We start from the raw sequence: 20411 nt of genomic DNA on the forward strand, positions 1-20411 counted from the left end.
GACTTAAGTTTGTACATTAACCAGCACCATAGGAAATCTGCTCTCCCTTATAGTGGTCACACAAGGAGAAGCATAACTCCTTTGATACCACACCCCTTGAAAACCTCTGTGTTTATCCCTGAAACCACTTTCCTAAGTAGCCAAATTGGTGCAAATGACAGGCTTGAGACAATGTAGCAATTGTCTCATGCTTTTTGACAGCCACCTAATTCTTAAACAATCTGATATAGTATGAAAGATGTACTAATACCCTGTCTCTGGAGGCAAAGGTCTCACACACAGCCAGTACAAATACCAAATAGAAAGTACAGGACAAACACTTAGATCTACATATGCTGAGGCTTTGAAAAATAATCTACCCACTCCAAAACCTCAAATACCCCTGCACACAGTAATTACAATAAACACCCTCAGCAACCTCAAAACCGCACTATCAAAGAAACAACCACCATGGTACTTTCAGCTCATAGTGTCTCTAAGGCTAAGCCCATAAGTCAGACTGCTACACAGTCTAACATTTTTGTCATAGGAGACTCCATTGTGAGACACACTGATGTCCTACTCACCAGAATGAGCAATCATATACATTGGCAGCTTTAACAACCTCCCTATAAACTGGGGAATCTTACATGACTCTTGACATGCAGGCCCAGAGATTGTTGGACTCTGTAAACACAAGTACCCTGGACCAGATAGTCCACATGCCCCCTACAGGTGCTAACATCCTAGACTTAATCAATGGGGAATGTATCTTCCTGATTGTATGGTCCGTACTAGTCAGGTTAGTAGAAGCTATTATTCTACTTTAAAATAAAAATAAAACCTGGGACATCAGTAATCCTGGGACTTTTAGAAATTATTCCAAATCAGCATTCCTACTAATAGGTGACACTCTGACATAGCTTCCAGCTTTCCCCCAAACTCAGAGAACACTGCTGTTTACACTAAGACATTTACAAGAATACTCTAGGATCATGTATACAGCTGTGTAGAGGTTGTGGTCCCTACCAAAAACAGATTCACATCAAACTCAAAAACAAGCCACCCTGATGGAGTCACAACCTCAGTAGATTATACAAAAAAGGAAGAAAATCCTTGTCATAAATAGGAAGTGCAATGCTAGCAAGTGCAGAACTCCCTCATCATACCAAATAGACAACTCATGGGACTAATTAATTCCAAAAGGCCAAATTTATTACTACAACAACCAACATTACAAACCATGAAGAGCATACTAACACATATTCTGAAGCCAAACAAAACCATCTTGCTAAACATCAATTTAGAAAGGAGTACAAAATCAACAAAGCAGTGGAAGTCATATATTATATCATAATCTGTGGCAGCATATCTAAAGTTTTCACCAAGAATCTGGATACCTGTTAAATAATTACTTTAATTTGTAATTAAACTTAACTGTAGACAAGGCTTTTTTTTTAAACAAAGTTTAAAAACTTTGAAGGGTAAAGACTTTTGAAGGAAAGGCATGCTGTAAGATATAATCTGGCAACAACCACAAACTCTAGTTCCTACCAGTAAAAACAGGCCAGTCTGCAATATGATTACATTTATTTATTTATTTATTCGTTAACATTTGTTTAATGAGAAAGTCTTACTAGACGGAGCCCATTTTCAGAGATGGCCTGGGGAGAAAAGGTCCACAGATATAAATTTATTGAGTAAATATACAGAAATTGAGACAAGACAAAGATAAAATTTAGATATCACATCAGTTAAGGTAGGGAGAATAAACATTCACAGTTCTTTGTACATTTATTAGTATGGCATTTAATTATAATAACAAAATAATCAAACATAATGACATTGCTAAAATGAACAAATAAAATGTAGTACCAGGCTAAGATAGTAGTAACATGGGGGTGATGTGGTGACCATCATGGGAGAGATAGTTATAATATGGGTGGGAGCAGGCTAGTGGATAAGAGAATGAGACAGAGTGGAAAAGTAGGAAGGGTACTGGATTATTAGAGTCAGTGATATTGAGTATGTGTTACAGAGAGCTGAGAGCAACACAATGAGAGAGAGAGAGAGAGAGAGAGAGAGAGAGAGAGAGAGAGGAGTGACGTGCAGAGCTAGAAATTTAAAGGAGTTATTAAGGTTACAAGTTAAGGTAAGCCTGGGGTTGAGCAGGTGCAGGACCAGGAGTTATTAGGTGTTGATTTAACTATTGTTTGAAAGTCTCTGGCTTTGAAATGCCCTGTAAGAGATGAGGAGTCAATGTAGAGATATTTGGATTTGATCATGTTTAACAGTGGTTTATCACCTGAGCAAATTGCTCTATTTTCTAAGTAATGCTGGAGAATCTGAGTCAGGCATGGGTATTTCTCTGGAGTACAGAATAGGGCATGTGCAACAGTTAGTTGTGAGAGCTTTAAAAGGATAAGAAACTCTGTCCAGAAGAGTTTCTTGAGGGCAAGGCAGTGATGAGCTGTGGGTGTAGATTAGAGGCAAATTTTGCTGTTTTAGTATCGCACTATTCCAGTTGTTGTGATTTTGTTGTTGGTAGGTTAATGAAGATGGGTGCACCATATCAAAGGGTAGGATGAAGATATGTATTAGCTATTTATTTCCTGTAAGTTTTAATGAGGAAAAACTATATAGTATAGAGAGTTTTTGATGAAGTTTTTTGATTGCTGCTTTCATCACCAGCATCATCATCATCATCATCAATTCTCCCCCATTTTCTACATGAGAATGGAGTGTCGTGTCAAGTGTCACCATCTCTGTCTATTCAATACCATTGTATTGCTAAAGAATGAACAGATATGTATGCACTACTAATTATTCCTTTTTAACAGCAGCTTCTCTTCTAGATTCTAGTAAAAAACTCTACCAGTGCTGGTCTTTTGCTTAGGATCTCCCTATTTACTTCTATTTGCCTGTACTCTGATATCAATCCTTGATAGGGAAGGCAATCTGTATCCTGCAGTCCAAATAACTTCTTGGCCTCTCACCATTCTCTTACCTTTCCCACTCTTAATATTTGCTCTCAATACCTTGGTTCTTTTGCCAGTTTTTCCCAGTAAATCCAAGCCCCCTCTTGCCTATTGTCTGTATCCGTAATTGCAGTCATCCCTATTGCTAGAATCTCCTGTCTCCATTCCCATGTTGGCTTAGTTCTTAGAATACTTTCTGCTACTTTATGAATATAACATTCTGCATGGCTGTTGTTATTTTCCTTATGAATCTGCATCCAAAATCCCAGTCTCTCCTTCTGTCTTGAGCTTCCCCCCTGTTTCATCATCATCCTTTTCCACTTTGAATTATAGGTTTCTGCTTGTGCTATGTATATGAGCCTTAACTGTGTAGCTCTGAAATACCCCTTTAAATTGGGTAATCTCAAGCTGCCTTGTTCAGTTGGAAGAATCAGCTTATCCCACTTGATTCTTGTTGTCTTCCCATCTCAGATAAAATCATCATCTGGTTGATAAAGACATGCCTAACCAGAGTGTAAAACTAAAGGGACTAAAAGTATTTTACCTGCTTGTATCCTGCTGCCCATATCCATATAACAGAGCTTCCAATTTCTCAGTTTTTGTATTATCTTTTGTTTAGTCTCTTCCCACATATCCTTAGCAGCAACACCAGAATGCTTTTTTATTCCATACTCCTAAGTACTTCATTTTATCATGCCCCCATAAATATGAATATTGCTGAACCACTTTGTGTGTGAGTTCATAATTTACAGCTTTTGCCTTTGTTTTAGCTTCATTCATTTTGTATCCTGAAAAGATATGAAACTGCCTCAAAATGTTCCATAACACTGAAATGTCCTTTTTTGGTTTTATCAGGTATAAAATAATGTCATCTGCAAGTAGAGCCACCACTGCCTGGATGTCCTTCAAGGATGCATCTGCAGTCCTTACAAATGGGTTGTCCTGTCGTCAGGCAGCCCTTCGGTCGGCCGGATTCCAAAGTCTGGGTCTGGCCTCGGCTGGTGTCGCACTTCACCCGACGTCATAGCTGCAGTTCTTCGGGTATAAAGGCATCAGCCGACGCCATTTTCCTCAGTCTTTCTTGCCGCATGGCGCCCGAAGCAGAAGCTGTTCGCAAGTGCCGGTCGGTCAGATCCAGAGATTACTACTACCGAATACTACTTCGAAGACTTCTAAAAAGCTAAGTACCCCGTTGGGGACTCTTTCTTGCCTCAGCCGATGTCAGAAAAAGTGAATAACTGTTTAACTTGTGGGAAACAAATACCTCATAAAGATTTCCACTCTTACTGCTTACCTTGTTTAGGCCCAGACCACGACGTAGCAGCTTGTCTAGCCTGTGCTTCTATTAACCGACGGACGCTTAGACGTCGGTCGGAGTTTGCTGAGCAGTTTTTCGGCACTGATTTTGCGTACATTATGCCGTCGGATCCTCCGACTACACAAATTGCCAAAAACGCAAAGAAAAGGACCGACACTCGCTGTCCGCGGTTTCGGCCGAAACCGCGGTTAAGCAAACCGTGAGTGTATCGGTTTCGGCCGAAACCGAGCAAGCGGTCCTTACTTCAGCCGAATCCATGCCTTCTACCGAGGCCTCTTCTAACCTGGTAGAATCGGCCTCTGAAATTCAACTTGCTGTTGTGGTTTCACAGGAATTATCGGACACTATTCCCTTGGATGTATCAACCCCTGCACGTGGTGCTGCTAGGCCTCCTGCAGCCATGTCCGTTAAGGCCTTTGCCAGGGCTAAAGCAGCCAAAACTACTAAGTCTGTGCCTGTTAAGCCCCCCTCTCACAGGCCCAGCTCCAGTTCCCAAATGCTTTCTCTGGCAGAGGATCTCATCTCTTTAATAAGGGGATCCCAACCTCATCCAGACAGGGCCTCTCAACCACCTCCAGAGAAGAGACCTAGAGCAGAGCCCCCTGAGCCAGTGTCCACGGATGATTCCTCTGATGATTCAGAAAATACAGACCATCCAGAGGCTCCTTTCTCTCCTTACGAAGACTGTGATGCTGAAGAGTCGATTCCTTCTGCCTCTTCACCTGAGGAATTTTCCTTTGGGGAAACCTTACATGCCATGAGGGAACAATTTCAGTGGCAGGGCCAAGATTTCTCAGACTCCAGGAAAAGGCTTAAGACCTTTTTGCATTTGCCACAACATAGGCCTTTAGCTATACCTCCAGTTCTTTCTGTTGTAGATGATGCATTTAATGATGCTTGTACTGCTCCTGATACTTTACCTCCAGCCCCTGCTAAGCCCGATAGGTTCTACAGGGTCCCGGACACACATCACCATTTATACAAGGCTCCTTTTGCAGATCCCGAGACTATCTCCCAGGGGCCTAAAGCAGTAGCATCTACCTCTGTTAAAAATCCCCTCCCCTCTGAAAGGGAATCCAGGTCCTTAGAGAGATGGGGTAAAAAAGTATACACCTCTGCTACTCTGTCAGCTAGGGCATTGAACTGTCAGTTTCATATGATCCAGTATCAGGAGTTTATGCTTGATCAGTTAACTAAGAAACTGTCCTCTGATGAATCTTTAGATAAGAAATATGTTCTGGAAATGGTGCATAACATTCAACAGGTTAGTAACCATTCCTTAAAATGCGGCTATGATGCACTGGAGGCTTCCTTTAGATCAGCCATGACTGGCACAGTTATCAGAAGGCATGCATGGTTGAAAGAACAGGCCTTGCCGGATCATGTTAAATCAAAACTATTAGATGCTCCTATGGATAAGGTCAATTTAGTTGGTTCTCCTGCTCAGCAGGTACTGAAGAAGATGGAAGAGAAGGCTAAATCTGTACAAACAGTGAAAGATTTCTTACAGGTCCAACCTCCAAGGTTCAGCAGGAACTGGCCCTCCAAAAATTGGTCTTTTCCAGACTCCTCTAAAGTACAAAGAGGTAGGAATAGGCATTCAAAAGGCAGAAATCAATCCAGGGGGGGTGCCTACAGGGGACGCCAGTGGCAGGGCAACAACCAGCGAGGCACAGACGCAGCTACTACCACTGCAACAGGACAATCACAGTGACTTGGCTCTGGCACCGCCTACCAGGGAACAGATGGCAGCACCCTTAGGCGGAAAGCTAGCCTTATTTTCAAAAAACTGGCACTGCATCACAAGGGACAAGTGGATTTTGCAAACTATAGACCAAGGTTACAGGTTTCATTTCCATACTCTACCAGGAAAAAGAGGAATGCCAAACCTACCACCAAATCAAAAGACAGAAGCTCTAAAACAAATAGCTCAATTAGTAAGAATGAGAGCTGTGGAAAAGGTACCATCTATGGAACAAGGAAAGGGATTTTACTCCAGACTCTTCCTGGTACCAAGAAAAGAGAAAAATTGGAGGCCTATTCTCGACCTGTCCGCTTTAAACATATTTCTCATTGTTCCAAAATTCAAAATGCTGACCCTACAGCAGCTTCTTCCCATGCTGGGCAAGGAGTCTTGGCTGGTGACTCTAGATCTCAAGGAGGCATACCTGCACGTCCCCATACGACCAAATTGCAGAAGATACCTCAGATTTCTTGCAGGATCAGAGCATTATCAATTCTCAGCATTGCCCTTTGGCTTATCTACTGCGCCCAGAGTGTTCACGAAATGCCTGGCATCAGTAATCGCTCATTGCAGACTTCAGGGAATGCAAATTTATCCATACCTGGACGACTGCCTGATACAAGCGGACAACAAAAACAAGCTAACAGAAGACTTACAAAGAGTCATTTACTTACTGCAAGCCCTGGGATATACAGTCAATATAAAAAAGTCAAGGCTGATACCATCCCAAAGAATAACCTTTTTAGGTGCAGAGCTGGACACATCAGAGCAGATGGCATTCCTAACTGTAGAAAAACAAGAACAACTTCCTCTCTACTTCTTGGCATTGACAAAGCAGAACCATCTAACAGCAAGAAAAGTACTGCAAGCCCTGGGCTACATGGCATCCTGCATAATTCTAGTCCCTCATGCCAGACTGCATATGAGAAAGCTACAGTGGTACCTGAAGAATTTATGGTCTCAACACAGGCCCAGCCTAGAAACCAAAATTCCACTAATCCCATGCCTGAAGCAAGAGTTCCTATGGTGGGCTCGGGCATGTCGGTCAAACACAGGTTTGCCCTTCTACAGCACTCAACCAAGCCAAACCATCACGACGGACGCCTCAGACCTCGGTTGGGGGGCCCACATGCTGGACAAGTGCATACAAGGCCTATGGACTCAAGAACAGCTGCACCTGCACATAAATCTAAAGGAAATGCTGGCAGTAAAATTGGCAATCCAGACATTCAGACCATTCCTCCAAGAAGGGCAGTTGATGATAAGGACAGACAACACCACAGTTATGTGGTACATCAACAAACAGGGAGGCACACATTCATACCCTCTATGCCGGATGGCACTGGACCTATGGAATATGGCTCTGAGCTACAACATTCAGTTACAAGCAATTTTTGTACCGGGAAAACAAAACATCCTAGCAGACATATTAAGCAGAACTACCACGGATGCCCACGAATGGATGCTACACCCGGACATCTTCAAAGCCATCACAAAAAAATGGGGACTACCACAAATAGACTTATTTGCATCCCCACTCAATCACCAACTCAAGAAATTCTGCTCAAGGATGTACCACCCACTTGCTTGGAAGGTGGACTCCCTATCATTCAGTTGGAAAAACCTGACAGCATATGCATTCCCACCACTTCCTTTGATGCACAAGGTGCTATTGAAGATCAAAGAGGAACGTCCAAGGATCATTCTGATAGCTCCAGACTGGCCAAGACAACATTGGTACCCATTACTGAGGAGCATGTCTCGGGAACAAATGTGGACACTACCCCTGATCCCATTGCTGTTAACTCAGAACAGCTACAACACCCTGCATCCAAACCTGAAAACTTTGCAGCTGACTGCCTGGAACATTACATAAGAGCAACTAACCCAAATTTATCTCAAAGGGTTAAAGACATTATCCTTGAGGCCCGCAGACCTTCAACAAGAAAGAATTATGCAGGAAAATGGAAAAGATATATCATTTGGAGTACTGCAAAGGGAAAAGATGTGTCACTGGTAAACATAGCCAACATCCTGGAGTACTTGGCAGAGCTCTTCCATACAGGCCTGTCCTATTCCTCCATCAAGATACATGCATCAGCTATTTCTGCAGAATACAGCTTGGATCCCCCTGTCTTCTCACACCCTCTGCTCAGGCAGTTTCTGAGAGGAATTAAAAATGTAAAACCTCCGAGGAAACCACCATTGCCAGCATGGGACTTGAACTTTGTGCTAGAAAAATTGACACTTCCCCCTTTCGAACCAGCAGCAACAGCAGAATTACAATACTTATCCTGGAAGACTGCTTTCCTACTGGCAATCACCTCAGCAAGAAGGGTTTCTGAACTACAGGCATTAATGGCAGTGCAACCCTTCCTGATCTTCCATCAAGACAGAGTGTCCATGAGAACAAATCCTACATTTATGCCTAAGGTGGTATCCAGAGTGTCTTTAAACCAGGCTATCCACCTACCTACATTCTTCCCCAACCCACAGAACAGGGAGAAAGACTGTTGCATACCTTGGATGTACATAGACAGTTACGCTACTACCTGGACAGAACCAAGGGCAATAGAAAAACTGACCAGCTTCTGGTAGCATATGCAACAGGAAGGAAGGAAAAGCAATTTCAAAACAGACAATCTCCAAGTGGATAGGAAATTGCATTAGATTTTGTTACTCCTACCATGGAAAGAAAACTCCAGAGAACATCAGGCCTCATTCTACAAGGGCTACGGCCACTACCACAGCTTTCTTACGAGGAGTGGCTACCAAGGACATTATAGAGGCTGCTACTTGGACCTCCGTGCATACATTTGCCAAGCATTATAACTTACCTTTATACTCTAGATCCCGAGCAGGGTTTGCCACTGCTGTTTTGCAAGGGATCCTAACTACACCATAATCTCTTCTTCCTCCTCCCCTAGTTTGGCTACGGTATTCTACCCATTTGTAAGGACTGCAGATGCATCCTTGAAGGACATAGTACAGTTTTGTACCTACCATAAAAGTAGATGTCCGATAGGAATGCATCTTCAGTCAGGATTACCCACCCACCTTCCCCTCTGTGGTACTCCTAGGGTATTTGCCCATCTAATAGCTAGCTGGGGGGGGGGATCTATTATGGTGTATTTGTTTGTATATATATATGTACATACATGCTTATTTTTTGTGTTTGCTCTCTACTATTTGGAAACATTGGCATTTATCCAAATTTAGCCTTCCAAAAGAGCACCTGGCATCTGGGGCAAGAAAGACTGAGGAAAATGGCGTTGGCTGATGCCTTTATACCTGAAGAACTGCAGCTATGACGTCGGGTGAAGTGCGACACCAGCCGAGGCCAGACCCAGACTTTGGAATCCGGCCGACCGAAGGGCTGCCTGACGACAGGACAACCCATTTGTAAGGACTGCAGATGCATTCCTATCGGACATCTACATTTATGGTAGGTACAAAACTGTACTTTGCTCAAACAGAAATTATCAGAGAGGAACCCACCTATTTTAATTTTCACCTCTGATTGCTCATAGATTCTCCTAATCAACCTTATCATTTTATCAGGGAATGCAAATGCTTCCATTGCCCTGCTCATAAACTTCCAACTTATGCTTTCTCTGCATCAAGATCCACCAACAACAGCAATATTTTCTTACATTCAGCTTCCCTATGGATCATCAGTGTTCTGTTAATGTTGTCAAATATTTGCCTCCCCTCCACAAAACCACATTGATCCATATCTATCAATTGTGGCATCATCTTTGCCATTCTTCTAGCCATTATAGACATAAACACTTTATAATCATGGTTTAGGATTGAAATGGGCCTGTATGAAACTGGATCCAATGGCTCTTTATCCTCTTTAGGTATTACATGCACCACTGCTTTCTTCCAGGATGTTGGTGCTTCTCCTCCTCTTAAAATACTGTTAAACAGAAACTTCCAGATCTTTATCATTTTTTACCCCCTAGCTTCTAAACTTTCACAGGAATACCATCTATTCCTAAGAACTTTCCTAATGATTGGTTATACATTACCATTTTATCTCATGTCCTCCTATCCTATTAGTAATTGAGCCTCATTTACCTCTAACCTTGGCATATTTAATTCTTCCACAAACATTTCCATTTGTACCTTTTCTTGATCTCTATATTTCTCTGCTTTATACAGACTTTCATAAAATTTCCGAAATATTTCTAATACCTCTGCAGGATCTCTTATTATCTTCCTTGTTATGGGCTCCCTAAGTTTGGTGACAGCCCTTTCTGCTTTCTGTTGCCTGAGTTGTTGCGCTAAAAGTTTTTTGCTGTGGCATTATTATTAAAAATTGTTGCTTAACAGCAATCTTTCTAAACTCATGCATATTATTGAGGTAATCCTTTATTTTTCTGCTTAGCATTCTGCAATTGCTCCTCTTCTTGTTCTGTCATATTCCTCCATTCTGCAATACTTTAACATTTGACAGTCCCCATAAATAATTATTGTTGCTTCTTAACCATATCTCTCTTTATTTTATTTCTACCCTATTTTTAAACTCCACTTTAATTTTAACCCACTTCCTAGTTCTAATTTCAGAAGAAGTTTCTGTCTTCTCTAATACCTCCTGAATAATTTCCACTACCCATTCTTTAAATTCCTTTCTTTTCAACAGGTAGGTGGGAAAGCACCAGTGTCTCATTTTGATTTCATTACTCTGCATTTTTATTTTAGTTATTATTGGTGCGTGATCTGAAATAGTTATTGAATGTGTATCAAAACTTTCAATTAAATGCACATGTTCCTGTGAAATGCTGAAAACTGATTATTTTTGCCAGGATTTTCTTAAGCTCCACTATAGCAGTTTTAGGTGCAATATAAATACATGCCAGTGTAATCCTCCTCCCGTGCCAATAGCCCCATAGTACTACACATCTACCAATATCTTTTTTTATCCTCTGCTATCACTATTAGAGCTCCTCTTACAATTAATATAAGTACTCCTCTTTTCCTTTGTCCCAGGTATTCGCTGAATAACCATCCTGAAAACCTTTGTCAAATTCACATGTTCAATTCTTTCCAAATGTGTCTCTTCTACCATAGCTATTTGCACTCTACAATTTTAATATAGCTCACTGCTCTTTCTTTTTTGTGTATATCGCTGAGACCATTAACATTTAAAGATTATGTAGAAAGAGCCATTATGTTAAAAAGTTATTATTCCCCCCTTTTATTTGCAACAGCTTTTTTAAGGATCTAGTTCCAGCTTTTCTGTTAGATGCACACACTAATGTTTGGCAGGTTGAGCTTTTATACATTTGTTTCTTGTCGTATCTATTTGTTGATCTTTTATACATTTGTTTCTTTTGTATCCATTTCAGCCTATGTCACATCTTACAAAATGTTCTGATTTATTGAAGCCCTCAAACAAACAAAAAAAAACATAAATCCCCAATACACCCCTAAAACCTATTAATTTAATACTATGTCACAAAACTATGACTAACCATCCTACAAACCTTTTTTTCTTTTTTTTAATCAAATTCACATGTTCAGTTCTTTCCAAATGTTTCTCCTATAGCATAGCTATTTGCACTCTACATTTTTAATATAGTTCACTGCTCTTTCTTTTTTGTATATATCTATGAGACCATTAACATTTAAAGATAGTATTGAAAGGGTCACTATGTTGAAAGTTGAAAAGTTATTATTCCTACCTTTTATTTGTAACAGCTTTTGTGTTAAGTGTCTAGTTCCAGCTTTTGTGTTACATGCACACACTAATGTTTGGCAGGTTAACCTTTTATGCAGTTGTTTCTTATCATATCCATTTGAGCCTATGCCATATCTTACAAAACTTTTCGTTTTATAGAAAGCGGTAAAACAAAAACAAACACACCCCAATACACCACAAAAACTATTAACTTAGTATTAGCACAGAAAACAATGTACATCTTCAAATACTGAAGTTTTACCTTCCTAATAGGAACAATTATCACAAACTAACAGCCACACTCACAGACTTGGGTTAACCTAAAAGGAAGGTTAGCCATGCTAAGATGCATGGTATAGCCTGTACTTCTACTAAATGCTGTCTGGTTTTGTCTTTCTTTATTGCTCTCCCAGAATGAGAATACATGTGAATGCTTTCAGAAAATATTATTTTCTAGCCTTTGAAAGAAAGCCACCAAAAGGAAGAAATATTCTGTTTTTATTGCTCTTTATCAGATTGTTTCCATAGACATATAAGAAGCAGATAGTCACTTCAAGAAAGTATTTATTAATTTGCTAGAAGAAGGCTTTGTTGTGTTCAACGTTGTTATTTATTTGCTTTCTTTTAGAATGTGTTACTAGATAAAGCCAAGTGCCTCAATCTAGTCATTCCCGTATGCAAAAATGACAAAAATAACATTTTTTCATGTATCATACTTGTTTTAACAGACTTTTTTTTACATTGCAGTGCCAGCATTTCTTAAAACTGAACAAGGAGAAAGGGAAAAGAAGGAAGAAAACAGGAGCACCTTTTTACTTTGGAATCCCAGGTACATTAGAAAATAACTGAGAAAATTTTACTTTAGAGCATGCAGATATCATGCACTATACAAATATTACCATTAAGAAAAAAAGTTTGTTTTACTTACAGTTAACTGTTTCCTTTCTATTAGGAAATAAAACGAAAAAGACTAATACCACCAAAAGATGAGCAAACCTGGAACACAGTGTCACAAGAACTCCACCAGGATAATCAAAAACCTTTTATTGAGCGCTTTCATCAGGTTGTAACCAAAGACTTCATCAGAATACAACAAAACTTAATACACTCTTGTTAAATACACTAAAACCTGTGAGAACACATAACATAATAAGCCAATGAAACTCCTCACAACATTAATCATAAACAGACTTTCTCTATCTAACGCATCACACTTAAATTCATGGACAAATTTTAAAGTTTGATTTAGTTTGTTTAATTATTTAGAATTCAGGGAATTATGTTGGCAAATTAAGTTGTTGCTTTGTTTTATTTTGTTTAATTATTTAGAATTCAGGAAATTATTTTGACAAATTAAGTTGAATTCCTATGCCCCCCTAGGTCTTAACGACAACATCATTATTAGCAGCCTATTAAGGCTGCGTTCTTATATTATATAGTTTTTATTAGTTTGAGCTGTTTATTATGGCTACTGTTTGTTGAAATGTTATCTTAACATTTCTGTCATTTTTTAGGTAACTGTTTTTTTTTTTTTTTTTTTTTTTTTTTTTTTTTTTTTTTTTGCTGTTTTACTTTAAAATTTGTCCATGAATTTAAGTGTGATGTGTTAGATAAAGTCTGTTTATGATTAATGTTATGATGAGTTTCATTGGCTTATTATGTCACGTGTTCTCACAGGTTTTAGTGTATTTAACAAGAGTGTATTAAGTTTTGTTGTATTCTGATGGTCTTTGGTTGCAACCTGATGAAAGCGCTCAATAAAAGGCGTTTGATTATCCTGGAGGAGTTCTTGTGACACTGTGTTCCAAGCTTGCTCATCTTTTGGGGGGGTGTTTCCTTTCTATTCCACTCTCCTAAGTGTTGCACCAAATGTTAATGACATAAAGTAGGGCATATGATTTAGAGTCCCTTACAAGTTTAACAAAGTCAAAAAAGTCCAATATTTCCAGGTTTTCTTCTTCTGTGATGTTTCACAAATATAATTAATGCTTTATAATCCCACATTTATTTGTCAGTTTCTGAGTGGCTGGATGTTTTTTGTGTTTCACTGTTGCAGTCATTACATTTGGGTATTCTGCTTGCAGGTTGCCCTCATTCGGCCTGATTAACAAAGTCTTGGGTCCTGCGTCGGTTGCTGTCCCTTCTTCCATGAAGTCAGGTCATCAGGGGTATAAAGCATGCAGCCAACACCATTACATCAGTCTTTCTTGCCGTGCGGTGCCCGAAGCAGAAGCAGTTCACAAGTGCCAGTCGGGTGACTCTTGAAATTTTCATTTTCGAGTTTCAGAACCGAAGTCTTCAATTAAAGCTAAGTACCCCATTGGGGAAACTTTTTCTTGCTCCTTACCTATGTCAGTAAAAGTTAATAATTGCATTACTTGTGGAAAGCAAATACCTCATAAAGATTTTCATTAGTACTGTATTCCTTGCCTAGGCCCTGACCATGACGTACCTTGCTGTCGGTTTTGTGCTTTATTTAATCAACGCACTATCCGTCATCGGTATATTTTTGCTTCTAAATATTTCGGTTCTCGGTTTAATTATCCAGAAATGTTGTCGGTTAACCATCCGACTACCGGGATTCCGAAAAAAACAAGGATGATTTTGATTGCTCCAGACTGGCTGCGTCAACACTGGTACCCCCTCCTATGGCACCCGCCTCAGACTCCTTTGCTGCAGTCTCAGCAGGAAAACCAGATTCTGCACCCTCAGCTTCCAACACTGAACCTTGCAGCCTAGCTAATTACTTAATCTCTCCTTTACCATCCCTTAGCAAACCTGTGATTGATATCATCTTAGAGGCAAGGAGGCCTAGTACTAGAAAATCTTATGCTGAAAAATGCAAAAGATTCTGTGCCTGGAACCAGTCTCAAGGGATGAGCAAGCAGCGCCCAATTTACCTCAGATTTTACAATACTTACCTGAGATGCTTCACAAGGGCCTGTCTTTTTCCTCCATTAAAATCCATGCCTCAGCCATTTCAGCTCATTATAACACAGAACCTCCCCTCTTCTCTCATCCACTGCTCAAGCAGTTCATCAGAGGGGCCAAAATTTTAAGACCACCCAGGAGAGCTCCAACCCCAGCCTGGGACCTTAACTTTGTCTTGGAGAAACTCACTCTACCTCCTTTCGAGCCAGCTGCTACTGCAGACTTAAAATTTCTTTCTTGGAAAACAGCTTTCCTCTTAGCAATCACTTTAGCTAGAAGGGTATCTGAATTACAGGCCCTTATGGCAGTGGAGCCTTTCATCATCTTTCATGCGGACAGGGTGTCACTCAGAACCAATCCATCCTTCATGCCCAAGGTGGTATCCAGTGTGGCTCTTAATCAGTCCATTCATTTGCCAGCCTTCTTTCCCAATCCACAGAATAAAGGGGAACACATACTGCATTCCTTAGATGTGCACAGACAACTTAGATTCTACTTGGACAGGACTAAACCTTAAAGGAAATCTGAACAACTGTTGGTAGCATTTGCTGCAGGGGCAGAGTGGAAGGCTATTTCAAAGCAAAAGATTTCTAAATGGATAAGCCATTGTATTCATTTCTGCTATAAGCAGCATGGAAAACCTATCCCCCAGGGGATCAGACCTCACTCCACCAGGGCTGCATCTACCTCTACAGCCTTTCTCAGAGGCGTCCCTACCAGGGACATCCAAGATGCTGCTACCTGGAGTTCTGTACATACTTTCACCAAGCATTATCATTTGCAAATTTTCTCTAAATCCAGAGCTGGCTTTGCCACTGCAGTCTTGCTATCTAAACGCCTCCTCCCAACCATAGCTTTGGCAGTCTACCCAAATGTAATGACTGCAACAGTGAAACACAAAGAACATAGTACAGTTGTGTACACTTACCATAAATGTAGATGTTCGAGTGTATTCAATGTTGCAGTCCTGGTTACCCTTCCTCCAGCCCCCTAACTTCTTTTGGCTATACCTCTACTTTCCTTTACTATGCTTAAAAGCCTTTTTGGTGTATTTGCTTTTTTGTTGGAGGTATATCTTTGTGCTTTTATGTTTAATTGCTTCCCATTAGGGAGGCATCTGAGATCTGGGCCAAGAAAAACTGATGTAATGGCATCGGCTGCATGCTTTATACCGCTGACGACCTGACGTCATGGAAGAAGGGACAGTAACTGATGCAGGACCCAAGACTTTGTTAGTCAGGCCGACTGAGGGCAACCTGCAAGCAGATTACCCAAATGTAATAACTGTAACAGTGAAACACGAAGAACATCTACATTTATGGTAAGTGTACACAACTGTACTTTTTGTTCCTGTTTATCTCCATATCCCAGATCCAGTCTCTGCTTCCTTTCCAACATACTCTTGGTTCTTTTACTCAGCTCTTTTGCCTTTTTCTGTCTCTCAAGTATTTTTTGTTGAAACCCTGGAAAGTTTTTACTGGCACAGTTTTTCTGTGTTTTTTATTACAAGAAGAACAAGAAGCAGGATCTCCTTCTGTTTCACAGCTCACTTTTTGTTGGCCAAACTATTATATTTTTTCCTTAGCATGGTCTTCATCAAAAAATGATTTTGACCCTCCTGGAAAGAATATTCTGAAAATGGCTGGATACAGTAGCTTGAATCTCACACCTGCTTCTTGACATTCCCTGATTACTGGAATAAATTTACTCCTCTTCTGCGTGGTGTACAGTGAGTAGTCATTTTCCACAAACACTCTAATTCTTCCCACGTTTAGTATTTTGTTCTTCTGCAACACGTTTGTCAGAATCCACTACTTTTCTGATATAATTGCATCTTAACTATTAAAGGTGTAGGTTGCTTGATATACTTCATAAGTATTTCATTTATTTTAATCAGGTTATTTGACTTATTTTTTCCTCTAGGTTACTGGAAGTCATGTCTTGCACCAAAGCTGGAGCTTGCACTGCATTTTGCTGAAGAGCTGCAGGATTCTTCCCAGCCAATATTTTCTCTTCACCTTTTGAGCCCACTGGCTCTCTCTTCTGAGTTTCTTTTTTCACACTGGGAGATCTGAAATGAAGCTGTTAGTCGATGTGCAGCCATCTTGGAAGGCTTAACAAAGGTGATGTAAAAATAATATCTTACGTGAAGGACAGTTGTCTGACACCTCAAAGACAGTGCACAACACTGTGCTAAACTAATTGTAAAATGGAGTCACCTATACTGAGCCACAGGTGATAGCTAACCTACTGGCTGATACATTCATCTCCAATTTACCTTAGTTCCCCCCATACCCATCTAGAAATACCCCCAACCAAAGCACCCCAAATATCACCAGGGCACAGGTCCTTAATGCAATCTCCAAGGCAAAAAACACTGCATTTATACCTGATAATATCCCAGGATGCCTCCTTAATAGCATAAAACATGACCTTTTGGGACTACTAGTAGTGCTGTTTAATTGTAGCCTTCAAACAGGTTTCATGCCATGTGAATGGTGGACTGTAATCACAGACCCATAAGCCTGACTAGTCTCGTATGCAAAGCCATGGAAGGAACTATCAATGACATGAAAAAATAATGGCGTAAAAAACCTTCAGATGGTGCATCCAAATAAGTTTGGTTTCAACAATGGAAGATCATGCCTTTTCATTCTTGTAGACTTTATTAAGAAGGTCGCTAAAGCAATGGATGAGGGCAAAACAGTGAGGACTGTCTACCTCAACCTGAGCAAAGAATTCAACACAATTCTGTACTCAGTCATTGTACACAAGCTCACTGAATTAGGTACAACCACTGCATCACCCACTGGATAGCTATCTGGCTCACAGACAGGACCCAGAAAGATGAGCTAGGGGAGTCTGCCACCATAAAAAGACCATTTACTAGCAGAGTCCCTCAGGGCTCAGTACTAGGGCCACTCGTATTTGGCATCTACTTCTCTGAAATCAAGGCTAATGTCTAAGGCCTTTGGCTGATAAAATTTACACAGGATTGCAAATTACGTGCAGTCATTGAGTCCCCCCAAGACACAAACATCCACCAAGTGGACCTGACACAGACTAATAACTAGTGCCAGAATGAAGGTCTGTAATTCAATGGCAAGAATCATTTAATAGTATCCTTCAGTAAGATTGCCACCCCTGCAAATTACTTCATCGATAATGCACCTCAAGAATAGGCCCAGTAGTCATGGATAGGAGAACTCATCTAGATAGTGACTTGGGCCTGTGAAAGACTAACAACTAGCACCAGAGTGAAGGTCTTTAACTCAATGCAAAGAATCATTTAATTGTATCCTACAGTAAGATGGCCATCCCTGCAAATTACTACATTGATAATTCACCCCTAAGAGTAGACCCGGTAATCAGGGATTTGGGAACCCTAGTAGACAGAGACTTGGGTTTTGACTGTCATGCCTATAGTAGTATGAAAATCATACCTTGGTGCACAACTTATAAGAAGGATATGGCATCCAGGTCCAAAGATGTCTTTATTCCACTGTACTCTGCCCTCATATGACCAGTCATCAAGTACAATATATCCTTTGGCATGTACCTGACCAGGCATATGCAACAAATGGAGCAACCACAAAAGTTCCTCACAAAAAAAATACAGGGTATAGAAAACAAGTCATATGTGGACCACCTCAAAGTCTTGTCTTTATACTGTTTCTCCTAAAGGCTGCTGAGAGGCAACCTATGCTTAGCCTATAAAGCATTCTTTCATCCAGCCTTAATGGACCGGTTGCACATTGCAAAACAAATAGCATCAGAAATACCTAATCCAGTGACGTAAACCTAACCTGCAACATACGTATCAGGAGGGGCAGGTATGTGTCTCAGGGGCTGCCCCTTCTCTGGAACAGGCTTTCCATCCATATGAAGTAAAGTTTTCTCTGTACTTATTGAATTGATATTTACAATCTTGACCACTCATGCTCAAGTTTTTATACATAATTTATGTGACCAGTACCTTTCTGACATTTCTGAGAAGGAAGGCTAGGCTTAAAAATGTCCTTTATGGTTGTTAGCCTAGTATTCTCATATGTTCCTGTTTTAATGAAATGAAACTCTTTGAATTATCACAGTGAATGTATATGCATATCATTGTGTGGGCATATTAATTACACATTATTTTCATGTATGGTGCCATTCATTTCTTATAACAAAAAGTGAAGCATGCCTTCCTGGGCAAATGTTCCTATTTTTTATAATCAGTTTATAAACATGTTCATGAAAGTGCATACATGAATACAATACCTGCATGTGTATATATGTACATGGGCACAGATGTTCACAAATGTGTTTGCAAATCCAGATAAATACATTAACAATGTTTTCTTCTTATGTGATTTTATTCTCTTATTTAATAGATTCTGTTTAATTTAACTGTATATTGTATAATATTTTACATTGCCTTTTTAGGTAGGGGCCATCAATTTGCTGCTAATAATCAGCCTTCCTGTGACCTGGTTTCATATCCATTTCTGACATAGGGGAAATGCCGATCAGTCCACTCATCCCCCATGGGGTTGAAGGGAACGTCAGTCATGGAAGCCATCATCTAATTAGTCTTCAGGGTTTTTTGAATGCCCTAACTTCTTGATCATTGCAGTAGATGATGCAGGTGCTCACAATACCAGCACCTGTACACACTCAGTACTACACATGCCTGGTTCTGGTTATGGTGTATAGTGCTTGATGTTCATATTTCGCATTATAACCCATTCACTGCTGATGCCAATTTTCTGACTTAGAAATAACCAGCCTCTACTAGGTGACAGTATAGCAGCAGGCATAACTGTTTCTTGTTCCCTAAAGAAGTGGGCTAGCATCAGATTTCCACTCCTATCTTCCCAGCCTGACCCCTCCTTATGCTGCTGGTGAACTGGGGTTGTTTAGGTCACAGTCAGGGCTTTATCCTGCACTATAGAGTTGTGTCTTGGCCCATTACATAATTTGATTTCATTCTCAGGTTTATTTTCTCTTCCTGAATTACTAAGTATTTATTTTGTAGTCCTTCACCTGGTCTATATTATAATCTCGAAGGTTTAAAACTTTGAATCACTAAAGATCGAACTTTAATGATCGAAGACTTAAACCATCGAAACCAAAAAAAAAATACTAAATTAAAAAACGCTAAATAGTGTGTAGGCAGGGGGGGCAATCCCCCCTGCACCCCCCACCCCACAACCCCCCTACTTAAATATACCAAATCCGAGAACGCACTACATTGAAGTAAATGGAAATCTCCCCCTACAGAGATTTTCTGTTTAAACGTTCGATGTAGTGCGCTTTCGGTATTCCCGTGTCGACAGTATCGTGTTCGATATTGTCAGACTTTGAAATTTTCATATAGACCCCCTTCATCAGCCTGACTAGTCATGTCTGAATACAGTACTGAGCTGTTTTCTTATCCTAAGTACCATTTCTTTTTACTTATGTCATTCATTCTGAATTTTCCGGAAACATTAGTCTGCTTCCCCAAAATATATTTTTTTCATTATTAATAGCTTTAAAATCATTATACTTTGAAAAACTCTAATGAGCAAACTCCTTTATACTGAAATTAAACCATTTCCTATGGGCCACAAGCTGCTTCTGCACCTGATAGCACTGCAACAGTTCAGAGTGCCAAAATAACTCAGTTTGGAGCTGGTTTGAACTCAAGCTTCAAGAAACAAGCAGTAGATTCTGCTACCTTGCTTGTTATTTGCAGGGGTTCCTGTTTAATTGTATTAACTATATAGTTGTTTCTAAAATTAAACAAAA

General features: G+C 40.1%; 1 protein-coding gene across 1 annotated transcript in view; it reads left to right on the plus strand.

Moving 5' to 3' along the window:
• Positions 1 to 20411, plus strand: part of SLC7A2 (solute carrier family 7 member 2) — a 1203198-nt gene that overhangs the window by 180499 nt on the left and 1002288 nt on the right. The window contains exon 2 of the mRNA XM_044062413.1: positions 12453 to 12534. The gene's annotated coding sequence lies outside the window, so the exon portion shown is untranslated. The remainder of the gene's footprint in view (positions 1 to 12452; positions 12535 to 20411) is intronic.

The sequence above is a fragment of the Protopterus annectens genome, chromosome 2.part1, assembly GCF_019279795.1.
Source record: "Protopterus annectens isolate FY-2018-M chromosome 2.part1, PAN1.0, whole genome shotgun sequence".
In the NCBI taxonomy this organism is placed as follows: Eukaryota; Metazoa; Chordata; order Ceratodontiformes; family Protopteridae; genus Protopterus; species Protopterus annectens.